The 16433-nt window shown below is 48.7% G+C and overlaps 1 pseudogene; it reads left to right on the forward strand.

Moving 5' to 3' along the window:
- Positions 1-6769: 6769 nt before the first annotated feature.
- On the forward strand, positions 6770-6893 carry LOC121282669 (annotated as a pseudogene).
- The last annotated feature ends 9540 nt before the right edge of the window (positions 6894-16433 follow it).

A 16433-nucleotide genomic window follows, 5' to 3' on the forward strand; every position in this document is an offset into this window, starting at 1 on the left:
CCCATGCAACCACAGATCATGCAACACCTGCCTCTTTATTTCCCCTCTCCTCACCATCCAAGGGCCCAAACACTCCTTTCAAGTCTTCTTCTTATCGTGTCCACAGACAGTTTAGACATGGCCCAGCCAGAACTGGACACATTTTTGCGCCTTGTTGTTGAATTCGGCAAGATCTGCAACAGTGCATGGTTCCTCTAGCGATAGGCATTGCAGGAAATGTTGCATAATCTGTGACTCAGTTCCACATTCACATGTTGTCGGGCATTTCACTTGCACTTCCCTCAATTTAGTCTACTGCATTCGTTGCTCCTAATGTGGTTTCCCCTACATTGGAGAGACCAAACAGACTGGGTGACCACTTTGCAGAACACCTTCGGTTTATCCGCAAGCATGACCTAGCCTTCCTTGTCGCTTTGCCATTTTAACACTCCACCCTGGTCTCATGCCCACATATCTGTCCTTGGCCTGTTGCAATGTTCCAGTGAAGCTCAAGGCAAACTGGAGGAACAGTACCTCATCTTCCGACTAGGCACTTTACAGCCTTCCAGACTGAATATTGAGTTCAACAATGTTAGATCATGAACTCTCTCATCCATCCCCACCTCCTTTCCGATCCCCCATTTTTCCAATAATTTATACAGATTTTTCTTTTCCCACCTATTTCCATTATTTTTAAACGTATTTCCATCCATTGTTTTATCTCTACCCTTTAGCCTCTTTCGATCCCTTCCCCCCACCTTACCCCCAATAGGGCTATCAGTACCTTGCTCGTCCTACTTTCTACCCTTAATATCACCTATTAGCACTTTTCTTATCTAATATCACCACCGTCAACACCTTTTTGACCTTTTGTCTATGACATCTTTTGGAAATCTTCACCTATCACTCCCCTCTATCCAGCTCTACTTGTCCCAACCTCCTTAAACCAGCTTATATTTCGCCTCTCTTCTATTTTTCCTTAGTTCTGTTGAAGAGTCATACAGACTTGAAACGTTAACTGTGTTCCTCTCCACAGATGCTATCAGAGCTGCTGAGTTTTTCCAGGTATTTTTATTTTTGTTTTGGATTTCCAGCATCTGCAGTTATTTGCTTTTTGCTTTTATTCTTGGGGCCTTGGTGGTTTCAGGAAACCTTCCCTTACCCTGTGAATAGGAGATGTGCTCTCCACTGTAGGCACCTCCTCTGAGGAAGGGAGGGAGGGCCAGAATGTGGAGGAGGCCAGCGGAGCCACCTTTGGGAGGACAGGCGCAGGCACAAGAGGCGTAGGGCCAACAGGAAGTCCAAGGTGGAAGGGGCTGCAGGAGATGTCACTATCCTGCTGCCAGGGTGTACAGGCAGCGAATCAGCTACATCAATATGTCTGAGGTGCAGTGCCGAAGGTGGCTCCACCTCTCAACAGAGACAGTGACTGCCATCTGTCAGATGATAGGCCCTGAGATCTGTGCCAACTGTGTGGGTGGGCACCCCATGCCAGTGGCGTTGAAGATCTCAACTTCTATACCTCTGGCTCTTTCCAGGGCTCGGTGGGTGATCTTTGCGGAGTCTCCCAGTCGGCTGTCCACACTTGTGTCAAGCAGGTATCAGACGCTCTGTTCAGGTGTGCATTGACTTTCATTCACTACCGCTAGGACGAGGCCAGCCAGACTCAGCGAGCCAGAGACTTTGCAGCAATTGCTGGATTCCCCCGCATCCAGGGTGCAATAGACTGTACACATGTGGCTATCAAAGCGCCAGCAGGTGAACCAGGTCCCTTTGTCAACAGGAAGGGATTCCACTCTATGAATGTGCAGATGTGTGACCATAGAATGCAGGTTCTGCAGGTCTGTGCAAGGTACCCAGGCAGCATTGCACCTATCTAGTGGCAGAATGTGAAGAATGCAGCATGCAACTGCTATCAGTGACACACGATCTCGGGGGTCGCCGCAGCCTCATTGGATCCCACAGTCACTGGTCCGAATGCACCCCCTGAATAGTCCAGGCATCAAAAGCGCACCTTGAAAAGACTGATGGTTCTCTCTACCACAGCCCTTGCGGAGGTGTGGCTCCTATTGCACCACTGCTCAGCTTCTGTTCTTGGATGGCGGAGATGTGTCATGAGCCAACTTTTGAGCTCCCATGACGCTTACATCCTCAGACACTCCCAAGTGCCGGGGCTCTTCAGTGCTCCAGTGCAGCTGGATGGATGGCTGCTGGGTGACAAGGGCTGTCCCCTCAAAAGTTGGCTCATGACACATCTCCGCCATCCAAGAACAGAAGCTGAGCAGTGGTGCAATAGGAGCCACACCTCCGCAAGGGCTGTGGTAGAGAGAACCATCGGTCTTCTCAAGGTGCGCTTTTGATGCCTGGACTATTCAGGGGGTGCATTCGGACCAGTGACTGTGGGATCCAATGAGGCTGCGGTGACCCCCGAGTTCGTGTGTCACTGATAGCAGTTGCATGCTGCATTCTCCACAATCTGCCACTGGATAGGTGCAATGCAGTGGAGGAAGACAATGTAGACGCAAATTCTCCGGCTACACAGGATGAGTCCAAGGATGAGCAAGCTCAGGAGAACACTGAGGGGATAGATGGTGATCCTGGTAACCTCCAGTGAGACAGGGACACCCAGGAAGCTTTAATCCAATGAAACTTCAGCTAGCACACCGGAGATGGGCCTCCAACACATGCCAGGTCTGCAGGCTCCATACTCGATACCTGAGAGCAACATCTGCCTAGTTAGGAAAATTAACTATGTGCCTTGTCATTAAAACTCAATGTCAAACAACGCACTCATAACATCATGGGTTCCCGCCAACCTGCAGAAATGAGGGATCACCCTGAGCCTTGTTCACAAATAAAGCATTTAATGAATGTAACAACTAAAACAGAAAACAGACTTAATTCAAAGGTCTTGAACTGTACACTAAATTATAATCAACTAATAGCAGGGTAACATAAAACCACCAGTGAGAAGCCCGTGGTTTACCTAAGGTACCTTAAGCTTATGTTTTTGGGTGCTACGTCTAGATGCTCCCCCATCGCTGTCACTGGCATTCGAGACAGCCTGCTCACTCTGCTGTCCTGTTTGCCTTGTTGACCTTGGTGGGCGTCTTCTGGCCTATGGAGCCTTTGATGGCCCAGCCTGGGAGGGAGCGGCCAGTTCCACAGCTGGAATCTCTACAGTCGCCGCAGCCTCATTGGATCCCACAGTCACTGGTCCGAATGCACCCCAGGAAGCCCTGACTGTTCTCCTGGGGGAGCCTTTCCATGAGTATTGCCACTCTCTCCATGGAGGATGCATTGTGCTTGGCCATGAGGGTAAATGCATTGCTGATGCTCCACATGGACCCATCCATCACGGAGACCATGGCATGCATTGCCTCATGTATCTCCACCAGATCCTCCCGCAGACCCTGCTGGTCTTCCAGCGCCTGCTGCCCTCAGGAACGACTCCAGAGGCACATCATCAGCCACCAACTGAGCACTCGCTGTCTCCGCCTGCACCTCAAGCGAGTGTGAAGTGACCCTCACCACCGTGCCCCAGGACATTAGCTAACGATCTAATCCTCACCGAGGTGCTAGTATCAGCACTGGTGCCTGCCTAGCTAAGGTGGTGTGATGCTGGTGCTTGTAATTCGTCCGGGCCCTCGAGGTGCAGCCTCTCTGCCTCCTCACCCAGTCTTGCTCCAGTGAGGCTGAAAGGAAGAACAAGGACATTTGATTAGTTGAAGTCGAGACAATGTCAACGTACATGCTTGGACCCCGGATCAGTATGCGCTCATCCTTCCATAATCAACGGGAAACCCACGCTGGAAGCTTAAATCACCAAACAGTCAATGGTGGAATAATTGCAAGGAAAGACATGGTGACCCCAGTTCACGGCATTCTACACCACCCCCCCCACCCCCCCACCCCGGGCACCCCAGCCTCACCGCTATCGGTGGACCTAGGTGCATGGCACCTCTCCAGCTCCATCGCCTCCTGCTCGTATTTGGTTATGATCGCCCACTGGGCTTGGCTTCCGCCAGTTCACACCTGCTCTGCGTTGTTGTGTGCTGTCTTCTCCTGAAAAGGAGAGAGGAGCATTGATTAGTCCACCCTGTACCCAGATTGCCATTGTATCCTTGCACCCCCACCTGAGTGAAACATTGCAGAGCTCATGTGAATCGTGACCCTGGGCAGCCGTACACTCACACCAAGAAGCCAGGGCTGACCCCCCTTGCCCAGATGCTGCCTCCATCACATTTTCCACCCACACGGTATGACCTTCCAAAGCAAGGAAGCACAACCATGTGGAACGCCAAGGACAGCAGATGAATGGGTGCTCCACCACCTGGAAGTTCCCCTCCCAGTCAGTCAGCAGCCTGACTTTGACATGTTTTGGAGTTCCAGCACTGTGCCTAGGTGCAGATCCTTGAGGTTGTCCCCAAAACAGTACTGTGGGTGTCAGTCTACCACATGCGGTGGGTACAGAACCCAGCTCAGCACAACCCTCTCAGGGTGAACTAGGCATCGGCAGTAAATGCTGCCCCACCCAACAAAGGCCACATGCTGTGAATGATTCAATGCAGTAACTACATTCAGAGTTGGATGTGGGGGACCTAACTGCTGTGTTAAGTGATCAATGCCAACATGGTACTCACCCTTCCCAAGCGCAAGAGGTCGTTAAAGCGCTTGCAGCACTGAACCCAGGTGCGTCGCACCACATTGCGCGAACTGAAAATCTCTGCCACCTCCTCCCAGGTCATATGGGGGGAGCTACCTCCTCCCATTCCTCGGCACGAGGATCTCACACTATGCTGCCACCTCCTCGAGGAGGGCAGCAATGCACTTATCAGAGAAGTGAGGGGCACAGTGCCCTGCTGACCTGCCCTCCTGTGTGGCCTGCTCACCAGCAGTGCTCTCGGGAGCCCTTCTGCTGGCCATGGTTCACAGCCTTTGTGATGCTGCCTGCACACTCTTTAAACAGGCCGCTGTGTCGCCATTGGACCCAGCGGTCACTGCAGTCCCACTGCTACTCGCTCACTCCTCGGGAGCCGCGTTTCACGCTAGGTGGGCCTTAATTGGCCCGCCTGCATAAAATGGCAGCGTGGAGCCGATTGTGGGTGGTGATCGGTTCCATGCCCATTCCCAACCCGACAGGTTCTGCCCTATGTCTAGCTAAATCTGCCCTCCCCAACTTATTTCTACAAATAGCTTTGTGTGATTGCAATAACTTTTCCAAATCACTTTGACACTTGTCTGGAAGGTAATATTACATTTAAATTTTCAAGCACCCCCTCATTAGCCAATCTGATTAGAGGAAAATCAATTTCAGCATCCTGCATTTCCACTACTTTCTCATTATCTACCACCACTAATACCTGCTTTTGGTCCTCTTCCCTGTCAAAGTAATTTTTAAGTATATTTACATGACACTTCCTCTATTTCTTTCTTCTATCTGGAGTATTTATTAAATAATTTACTTCACTCAGTTTCTTTTCAATCCTGTAAGACCCACTAAACCTTGCCTTTAATGAGTCACTCGGTACTGGTAACAGAACTAGCACTTTTTCTCCAGCACCAAAATTCCAAGCTGTAGCTTTCCTGTCAGCTTTCACTTTCATCATTTACTGTGATATCTTTAAATGTTCCCTAGCCAACTCACATGCTCTGTGATCTTTCTTTGAAATGTAATCCAAGAGAGTAGTTTCTGAATTTTGACCCACCAATTTACCATAAATCACTTTCAGTGATCCCCTTATCATAGACTAATTCGAAAGGACTAAAACCAGTCGATGCATTAGGAGCATCCCTAATAGTGAATAACAAGAATGGAATTCCTCCAACCCAATCCCACGAGTAACCCTGACTGTATGTTGTCATCATAGTTTTTAGAATTTGATGCCATCTTTCCAAAGCCCCTCGTGACTCAAGATGATAAGCTGTTGACTTAAATTTTTTATTCCCAAACTGTTCATTGCTTCCTTAAACAGCCATGACATAAAATTTGAACCCTGATCTGATTGTATATTCTTTGGTAAACCATACTTTGTAAAATACTTAGTTAACTCTTGCACAATCTTCTTTGTTATAAAATTTCTCAAACATGTTGCTTCAGGAAATCTGGTAGACACATTCATTATTGTCAATAAGTACTGATATCCACTTTTAGTCTTAGGGAGGGCTCCTTCACAATCAATCATGACCCTAGTAAAAGGTTCTTCAAATGCTGGAATTTGAATTAATCACTGCTTGTGGTTTTGTTACCACCTGACATATATGACAAACAAATTTGCAGAATTTGTTTACATCCCTATGCAAACCAGGCCAATAAAAATGTTTCAGTATGTTTGCCTGTGCTTCCTATTCCTAAATGTTCCCCCATTGGAATTTCATGAGCTATCCTCAGAATCTCATTTCTCTATCCAACAATCTGATGCACCTCCCTCCAGCTTTCATTTGCTGAAGCATGATAAGGCCTCCATTTTCTCATTAAAACATTATCCTTAAGGTAATCACATTCTGGAATATGTTTTGCCTTTGTTTCTGAGTAAGCTGTTTGATATAAATGTTCTATTTGCAAATCCTTTTTCTGTAGTTCCACTAAAATTGAGTTAAACATTTCAGCTGCATTGTTTTCAGTCTTTCTTCCTGAACAATGTTATCAAACACAGTGTCAGCTAATTAGTTTTCAACACCTTCTTCCTGCCTTTGAACTGCCTGTCCTTGTTCCAACTAATGAGCCCGTGACCTTGTTATCACACAATCTGGAAACAATCCAGGATGCTGTCTCTACAACACTTCTGTTGCCTACGGCCATACCAGTCTGAAAAAAAAACGCCCGATCTCATCTGATCTCTGAAGCTAAGCAGACTCAGGCCTGGTTAGTACTTGGATGGGAGACCGCCTGGGAATACTAGGTGCAGTAGGCTTTCCTGATGTTACTTGAGGTGGCCCAGGTGCGCGGTGGTCTTCCGTCTGAACGTTCCCCTGTTCGGACAGAATTCCACATTGGCCCCAAGCCCCGAACCCTCCCTCAGGTGCTGGTGCCCTGCAATATGAGCCGCCTTGGGGACATGCCCTCTGTGCCATTTGGCACGGTGCGGAGGAGCTTTTTGTATGGACTGCGGCTGCACACCTTCCATTTTCTCGCCCTTGTCCGCCGCCCGGACACGCCCTGGTGTGCCTTGTTGCTGTTCGACAGCGGAGGCCCCCCGATGGGAGGCCCTCTACGGAGGTGGCCTCCCCCTTTCTATCGGGGACCTGGGTTGGAGGGTGTTGCATGAAGCAGTCCCCTATAATCGTAGAATGCATAGGTTCACGGCCTCCCAGGACACCTGCCCTTTTTGCAGTCTTGTGGAGTCTGTGGACCATGCTTATATAGGGTGTGGTAGGCTGCACTCCCTTTTTAGTTATTTGAAAAACCTTTTATTAATGTTTTGTTTGCACTTCAGCCCCACACTCCTGATCTATGGACACCTGGTGTGGAAGAGGGTCGGGAAGGAGGAGGACCTCCTCGTGAACCTGCTCCTGGGCCTGGCCAAATTGGCCATTAACAGGTCCAGGCAGCGGGTGATCGATGGGGGAATCCCGCCCGATTGTTTGTCCCTCTTCCGTGGCTACGTTCACGGCCGGATGTCCCTGGAGAGGGAGCATGCGGTGTCTGCTGGCACTCTCGAGGCCTTCCGTGCCCGGTGGGCACCACGGGGACTGGGGTGTTTTGTAGATCCCTTTAATCACATTTTAATTTAAAGTTTGTAAGTTTCCTTTAAACTTTGTTCTTGGTTCTACGGCTGACCTGAATTAGGGGCTGTGCCTGATTTATCCCAATTTTGTTCATTTAGTTTGATTGTTTTAACTCAATAAGAGTTACAACACTTCTGCTGAAGACACCTCTACAGGCTGCTCAACTACCATAGGCATCACCCACATTTGTGATTCAGCTATATCGTTACCCAAGATAAATTGAACCCCTGATATGGGCAATTTTTCCATCATTCTAACAGTCACTTTGCCTGTTTTCCACTTACTCTTTATATTTACCTTCCACAAGGGAATAGGTTTAGCATCTCCATGAACCACACTCATTATCACCTGTTCCTGCAATATTCCCTCTGAACAAATGTCACTATCCCAAAACATTAAGGATTGACTAGTCCCTGTGTCTCTTAAAATTTTAACATCTTCACCTACTCCATCCTGTACACATACCCTCCACATACAAAATCTCTAAACATTTCTGCAACCTGTTTCTCCAAATTCTCTTGGGTAAATTGTGAACACATTCCCTTCCCACTTCTTTACCTATCACACTGATTCTCCCTGTTTCACCTGTACACAAACCATTTGCTTTTCCTATACCTGAACCTCAGAATCCACAGTCCTTTTATTTCCGGAACTTTTCTGCACACCTATAATGCCAACAGAATTTCCTTGCAATTTCCAACACGCCGACTTTGTGTGTCCAAATTTGTTACAATAAAAACACCACAATTTTTGAATGTCACCTCTACCCTCAGCACCTTTCTTTTCTTTCTGAGAAAAAACTTCCTGCGACTTTCCACCTACCTCTTCTCTTCCCTGACTACCCACCTTCCTTTCACCTTCCCATTTTCTATCCTTTTCCGAATTGAAAAAGTGACAGAAAAAAGGTTTGGCTCTATGAACTAACCTCATAATCATCAGCTATCTCTGCTGCTTGCCTTACATATTCAACTATCTGTTCCTCCACATGAGTTCTCACTACCAAAGGAATCGAATCTCTAAATTTTTCCAAAAGAATTACTTCTCTAAGAGATGCATATGTCGTCTCTAGGTTTAATGTCCATATCCACTGGTAAAAATTATTTTGTTTTATTCTTTCAAACTTAATATCAGTTTGCCCAAGCTGTTTTCTCATATTCCTAAATTTCTGCCTGTGTGCCTCAGGAATCAACTCATATGCACTCAAAATAGCCTTTTTTACCATATCATAGTTCACCAATACCACTTCTAATAGTGAAGCACAAACCCCATGTACTCTACCCACCAACCCCCTGGATTGTAACAACAATGTCCAGTGTTCCTGTGGCTATTTCATCTGTTTAGCTATCTTCTCAAATGAAATAAAGAATTATTCAACATTTCTTTCCTCAAACTTTGGAAGAGCTTGTACAAATTTAAACATCTCCCCACTGGTTTCTGATCTGGAAATAAATCCTTCCTCACCTACTGGCGTCTCTTTTTTAACTGCCTGCATTTTAAGCTGGAATTCTCTCTCTCTCTCTATTTTTCTCTTTCCTCCTTTTCTAACCTTGCCATTTCTAATTCCTTTTCTTCTTTTCTTTCTCTCACCTGCCTTTCTGCCTATTCACTTTGAAATGCTCTCTCTTTTTTCTTTTTCTGCTGCCTCTAGTTCAATTTTTTTCATTTGCAACTGAATTTGAGCCCTTTCCAATGACCTAGCCCTTGGAGAAATCGGTCTCTCAGATATTCTTTCCAGTTTCAAATGATGTGCTATACCTTAAATTATATCTGCTTTCCTCGCCCCTGCAGGTAATCCTAATTGTAATTTATCTGCCAATTTCAGTAACTTAACTTTAGTTGCCTTTGGTAACCCAACCAAAGTTATAACTTCAACTTCCAGATAAGGCCAAAGCCATGTTGCAGTCTCACTACTACAAAAAAAACCTCACACCAACTCCTGAGCTCAAAATGCTTCTCCTATTTGTAACCTTAAGATTCACCAACTCCAAACCAATCAAGGAATATCCTGCAAAGAACCCCCAATATTTGTTATGACTCAGCAGGTGGTAAATGCTGACCTGTTCAAATCCCAGAGGGAAACTCGAAATAACTGTCGCAGCTAATTTTCAATTTGTATGTTTCTAGATGCATGCTTTGAATTCAGTAATAAGACCATCAAGTTTTATTTAGTTTTATAAAACTAAATTAAACCTTTATTAATAGGGGAAAGGATTTTAAATACACAAATAGATCTACAAAATTACTACTATGATAACTCCTAAATCCCTAATCAATCTAATTCCCAGTTACACTTTTGTCAAGGCAACAGTAAGACACATTGATTTTAAAAGGCCCAGGCAAAGTAAACAATACTCTGAACAGTCAGATTCAACGTGAGTTCCCTTCACTTCAGTCCCTGGAGGCAGCAGTTTGGTGCAGACAGGCTGCAGGCTTCTCATACTTGTTGGATCTTAAACTGCGTCCCTTCAAACAATCTTCGCTCCTTTATACATATTTTCCCCTTTGAATGCAAATTCCCATTGTTTCATTAAGGCCAGAATTCTCCCATTGGCCAACACGTAAAATGACGCGCGGTGACATTGGGTGAGCGTCCTGATGTCACCGCGTGCCATCGCAATATTTAGGTGGGCAGGTGTGCGATGTTCTCCAATGCGCGCCTGCCATTAATTACTGATGTAGTTAAGGCCTTTGAGGCAGCAACTGACTGCAATTTTTCGGGTCCCATGCCATCTTCAGGATGTTGCGCGGGCACAACGGGCAGGTGGGTAGGGGACAGTTGTTTAAACTTCATCCACGGGCAGGATAAGAGGGGTGAGTGGGGTCGCAAATGTTAACTGTTAAATATTTAATTGCGAAAGTTATTGATATTTACTTGGGTGAGCAGGAATACTTCAAAACTCATACCAGCTGCTTGGACAGGAATAAAAGCCTTCAGGTCAGGACTCTAGGTGAGCAGGTGACCAGGTGTGTAGATGAGGGTAGTGTAGTTGATATAGTTCATATGGATTTCAGCAAAGCCTTTGACAAGGTCCCACATGGGAGACTTATAAAGAAAGCTAATGCACATGGGATACAGGGTAATTTGATAAGGTGGATTCAAAATTGGCTTAGTTGTAGGAGGCAGAGGGTGATGACAGAAGGATGCTTTAGTGATTGGAAGCCAGTGTCCAGTGACGTACCACAGGGAACTGTGCTGGGTCCCCTATTGTTCGTCATTTATATAAACAACATAGATGACTATGTGGGGGGAAGGATTAGTCAGTTTGCGGATGATACAAAGATTGGCTGGATGGTTAACAGTGAGGTTGAGTGTCTTGGGCTACAGGAATATATAGACGGGATGGTCAAATGGGCAGATAAGTGGCAGATGGAACTTAACCTTGAAAAGCGTGAGGGATACACTTTTGAAGGAGTAATATGACAAGGATGTATTCAATGAACGGCATGACACTAGGAAGTTCTGAGGAACAAAGGGACCTTGGCGTGTGTGTCCATAGATCTCTGAAGGCGGAGGGGCTTGTTACTGGGGTGGTGAAAAAGGCATATGGGACACTTGCCTTTATCAATCAAGGCATAGATTATAAAAATAGGGAGATCATGTTGGAGTTGTATAGAACCTTGTTGAGGCCACAGCTGGAGTACTGTGTGCAGTTCTGGCCGCCACATTATAGCAAGGATGTAATTGCACTGGAGGGGGTGCAGAGGAGATTCACCAGGATGTTGCCTGGGGTGAAACATTTAAGTTATGAAGAAAGGTTGGATAAACTTGGGTTACTTTCATTGGAGCAGAGAAGACTGAGGGGTGACCTGATGGAGGTGTACAAGATTATGAGGGGCGTGGACAGGATGGATAGGGAGCAGCTGTTCCCCTTAGTTGAAGGGTCAGTCGCGAGGGGACATAAGTTCAAGGTGAGGGGCAGGAGGTTTAGAGGGGATGTGAGGAAAAACTTTTTTACCCAGAGGGTGGTGATGTCTGGAATGTGCTGCCTGGGAAGGTTGTGGAGGCGGGTTGCCTCACATCCTTTAAAAAGTACCTGGATGAGCACTTGGCACGTCATAATATTCAAGGCTATGGGCAAGTGCTGGTAAATGGGTTAGGTAGGTAGCGCAGGTGTTTCTCACGTTTGGTGCAGACTCGATGGGCCGAAGGGCCTCTTCCACACTGTGTATTTCTGTGATTCTGTGATTCTATTGTGAAGATCATTTTTGGGGCTTGCAGGTTTCAGGATCCAATGCCTGGATCGTTCAGGGGCGCACTCCAATAACCCCCCGATCGCATGTCACTGATAGTGGTTGCATGCTGCGCTCTCCACAATCTGGCACTGGACAGGGGCAACGCAGTGGACGAAGAGGATGCACACAATGAGTCCAGCAGTGAGTCTGAGGATGTGCACGCATAGTAGAATGCTAAGGGGATAGACGCTGACCCGAGCACAGTCCAGGGAGGCAGGGACACCCGGGAGGCTTTAATCCAAAGAACCTTCATCTGGCTGACCACAGATGGACCTTCAACACACACCGGGGCTGCAGGTTCCATACTCGATACCTGAGTGCTAAATCTGCCTGAATAGTAACATTAACTAAGGCACTCGTCAATAAAGCTCAATGTCACACAACTCACTCATAACATCATGGGTTCCCGTCCACCTGCAGAAGCAAAGAATCACCCTGAGGCATGGCAACATATCAAAATTTAATGAGATTACAAAATTAACTTCAGAAACTAAAAAAAAGTGTTGCACATCACACCAAATCTTAATTGGACTATGATGGAGCAACATAAAAGCACCAGTGAGAAACCCGTGGTGTGCCTATGGTGCCTTAAATTTATGCTTACGGGCACTACGTCTGGGTGCAGTCCCCTCGCTGGCACTGGCATCTGAGACAGCCTGCCCACTGTGCTGTCCTGTTGGCCTCGACCTTGGCGGCCGTCCTCTGGCCCGTGGATCTTTCGATGCCGCGCCCGGGAGGGAGCGGCCATTTCCACAGCTGGCATCTCCTCAGTCACCACAGCCACATCAGATGCCACGGTCACTGGCAGAGGGGCGGAGGAGCTGTTGCCCTCATTTGGAGTGCCCTGAGAGGAGCCCACAGTGACGACAGGCAGCTGCTGCGCTGATGTCAGATCGCTTCAGACCTCCCTGCTCACCGTGGATGGATGGGCACCGAGCTGGGATACTTAGTGCCCAAAGCATACCCATGCGGGCAATGACCAGCTGAGGCCAATGCCGCTGTGAGGGCTTGCAGGTCCGAGCGCAATCCCAGGAGGCCCTGATTGTTCTCTTTGAGGAGCCTCTCCATGAGAATCACCACTATCTCCATGGAGGAAGCATGGTGCACTGCCATAAGCTCATTGCATCAGTGATGCTCCACGTGGACTCCTCCAGCACGGGCACCATACCACACATAGCCTCATGTATCTCCGCTTGATCCTCCTGCATACCCTGCTGCACTTCCAGCATTTGCTGCCTCACGGACGACTCCAGAGACACATCATCAGCCACCGACTGAGCATGTACCTGGTCCCCTACAATCCTCCCTGGGCACTCTCTGTCTCTGCTCACACCTGAAGCGAGTGTGAAGTGCCCTCACCGCTGTGCCCCAGGACGTTAGCCAAAGATCTAATTCCCATCGAATTGCTAGAATCTGCGCTGGAGCCTGCCTGGCAGAGATGGTGTGACACTGGTGAGTTGAATTGCTCTGTGCCCTCAGGTGTCAGAGGTGGACCATCTGCCTCCTCTTCTCTTCCCTGCTCCAGTGATGCTGAAAGGAAGAGCAAGGACATTTGATTAGTTACAGTGCAGACAATGTCGATGTGCATGCCTGTCCCCCGGATCATTATACGCTCATCCTTCCATAATCAATAGTAAACCCATGTCGTAAACTTCAATCGCTGAGCATTCAGCAGTGCCATGGCTGCTGGGACACACATGGTGACCTCATTGCACAACAAACATACCTCCCCATGGCACCCCAGCCTCACCACCTCTCCAGATCTATGGCCTGCTGCTCAAAAGGAGTCAAGATGGCCAACTGGGCCTGGCCTCTGCCAGTCCGTATCCGTTCAGCGGAATTGTGTTCAGTCGTCTCCTGAAAAGGTGAGAAGAGCATTTATTAGTCCAGCCTGTACCTGGATTCCCATCACATCCCTACCAATCCAGACAAATTGGGGCATTGCAGGACTCCAGTTCTTCGTTACCCCACAACTGCCGCACACTCACACAAAGAAGCTAGAGCTGACCCCACCCCCATTGCCCAAATGCTGCTTCCTTCACATGTGGCACCACAAGGTGTAACCTTGCTTAGCAAGGAGGCACAGGCACGTGGAACGCAAAGACCAGCAGATGGATTGGTGCCCCACCACCTGGAAACTCCCCTCCCAGCATGTTAGCACCCTGACTCTGACCTGCTTCCCAGTTCCAGCACTGTGTCTAGGTGCAGATCCTTGAGTTTGACCCCCATTCTATACTCTGAGGGTGTCAGTGACACACATGCTGCGGGCGCAGACCCCGTCGTAGCTCAACCCTCTCAGGCCAGGAAGGATTCAATGCCATTACTGTACTCAGAGTTGCTGGAGGGAGAGGTGGGGGGATTGGGGGGAAAGGGCGACAGCCGCATTAAGTGACTTCAGCCAACATGGTATTCACCCTTCCCAAGTGCAGATCGTTGAATCTTTTTCGGCACTGGACCCAAGTGCGTCTCGCCACATCATGGGAGCACAACATGGCCATCTCCTCCCATGTACATCTGGTCAAGTGGGGAGGCCTCCGCCTCCCGTCCCTCGGAAGCAGGACCTCCCGTTGTGCTGCCGCCTCCACCAGGAGAGCAGTTAGGCACTCATCCGAGAACCGAGAGGCACATTGCCCCGCTGCCCTACCCTCCGGCCTGGCCTGCCCTGCTGCCCTACCCTCCGGCCTGGCCTGCCCCGCTGCCCTACCCTCCGGCCTGGCCTGCCCCGCTGCCCTACCCTCCGGCCTGGCCTGCCCCGCTGCCCTACCCTCCGGCCTGGCCTGCCCTGCTGCCCTACCCTCTGGCCTGGCCTGCCCCGCCGCCCTACCCTCCGGCCTGGCCTGCCCCGCTGCCCTACCCTCCGGCCTGGCCTGCCCTGCTGCCCTACCCTCCGGCCTGGCCTGCCCTGCTGCCCTACCCTCTGGCCTGGCCTGCCCTGCTGCCCTACCCTCCGGCCTGGCCTGCCCCACTGCTCTACTCTCCAGCCTTGCATGCTGAACAGTAGCCCTCTGCTGACCCCTTCTGGGGGCCATTGTGAGCAGCCTTGCAAAGGCTGCCAGGCCTTCATTTAAACAGGCTGCCAGGTCGCCATTGGACCCAGCGGTCTGTGCACGCCCGTCGGCACCCACCACTCCTGCTATCCTCGGGAGTCAAGAAATACGCTGGGTGGGCCTTAATTGGCCCGCACGCGTAAAATAGCAGTGCGGACCTGAACGCAGGCAGCAATCAGGTCCACGCCCGCCCACGCCAAAGCCTGTTCCCGTTGGGCCCGCCCGACATGGGAAAATTCTCCCCTGTGTCTTTTGAACTTGACCTCTCTACTCATAGTACCAGTAATCTTTGGGAAAAATAAATAAACACACTATTTCTTATTATTTCTGCTAGCTATGTATACAATACACCCCCTCCTTTGAATTCAAGCCACTAGTGTTTGTTTAAAAATGCAAATGTTCCCTTTACACGTCACATTCTCAAACTTCCCATGTTTACCTAATGAACATTTCAAACCTAACTTCTCTTCACCCAGACTAGCTGCCTCTAATTCAATTAAGTCTCACACACACACAGACACACACATAGATGCAGCCAACTATTTCTCTATTTTACAATAAATTCTAATAACATCATTGAAATTATTATATCTTCCTGACAGAGTCCAGTGGACAGGTGAGAGACAGGGGAAGTGTCTATTAAATGTAGGATCATAGCTTGTCCAATGAGAAGTTCTAATCAGCAATCCCCATTGCTCGTCCATTCACAATGCCTCAGTGAGGCAGTTGTCCACTCTGACGAGCAGCTGTAGTTTATGCACAGTCACTTTGTTACAATGTAATCAACTGATGCATTCCTCCCTCAGAAGCACCCAAAGCACCCTGAGGACCCTCCCTTTATACCCGAGGAGAAGCCCAGACAGATGCAGTCGTGTCACATCATCTCTCTGAAGCAAGCAAAAGCACAGGCACATCGGTGGGCAATAGACCATCATATCAGTTGCTAGTGCACAGTAGTGAGGACACATCACACTCACTTGAGGAGCTGGCGGAGGCCGAGAGTGCCCAGGGTGCCGGCAGTTGGAGAACCGCTGGAGACCAGGACCATCCTGAGTCTGAGGCAGATGATAAGCCTCTGGAGTTGTCCATCAAGCGGCAGATGCTGGATGTCCAATGGGATGCATAGCAGGATCTGAGATCCCTGAGGGTCTGTGTGCCATGGTGTCTGTCATGGAGGAGTCCATGCAGAGCATGAGAACTGCATTGACCTGGAACTCCAAGGACACAGCTTCTTCCATTGAGAGAGTGGCAACTCTTATGGAAAGGCAGTTCCAGGAACAGAGTCAGGGGTTTCTGGGATTGCGCTCGGACTTGCAAGCCCACACACTGCTCATGACCTTAGCAAGTCACTGCCAGTGTGAGAGATGGATGACGTGCCTTGTCAATCTGCTAGATCCCCATCCACCACTGGTGAACAGGGAGGTTCAAACCAACCTCACGCTGATG

Source organism: Carcharodon carcharias, chromosome 9 (assembly GCF_017639515.1).
Source record: "Carcharodon carcharias isolate sCarCar2 chromosome 9, sCarCar2.pri, whole genome shotgun sequence".
NCBI lineage: Eukaryota > Metazoa > Chordata > Chondrichthyes > Lamniformes > Lamnidae > Carcharodon > Carcharodon carcharias.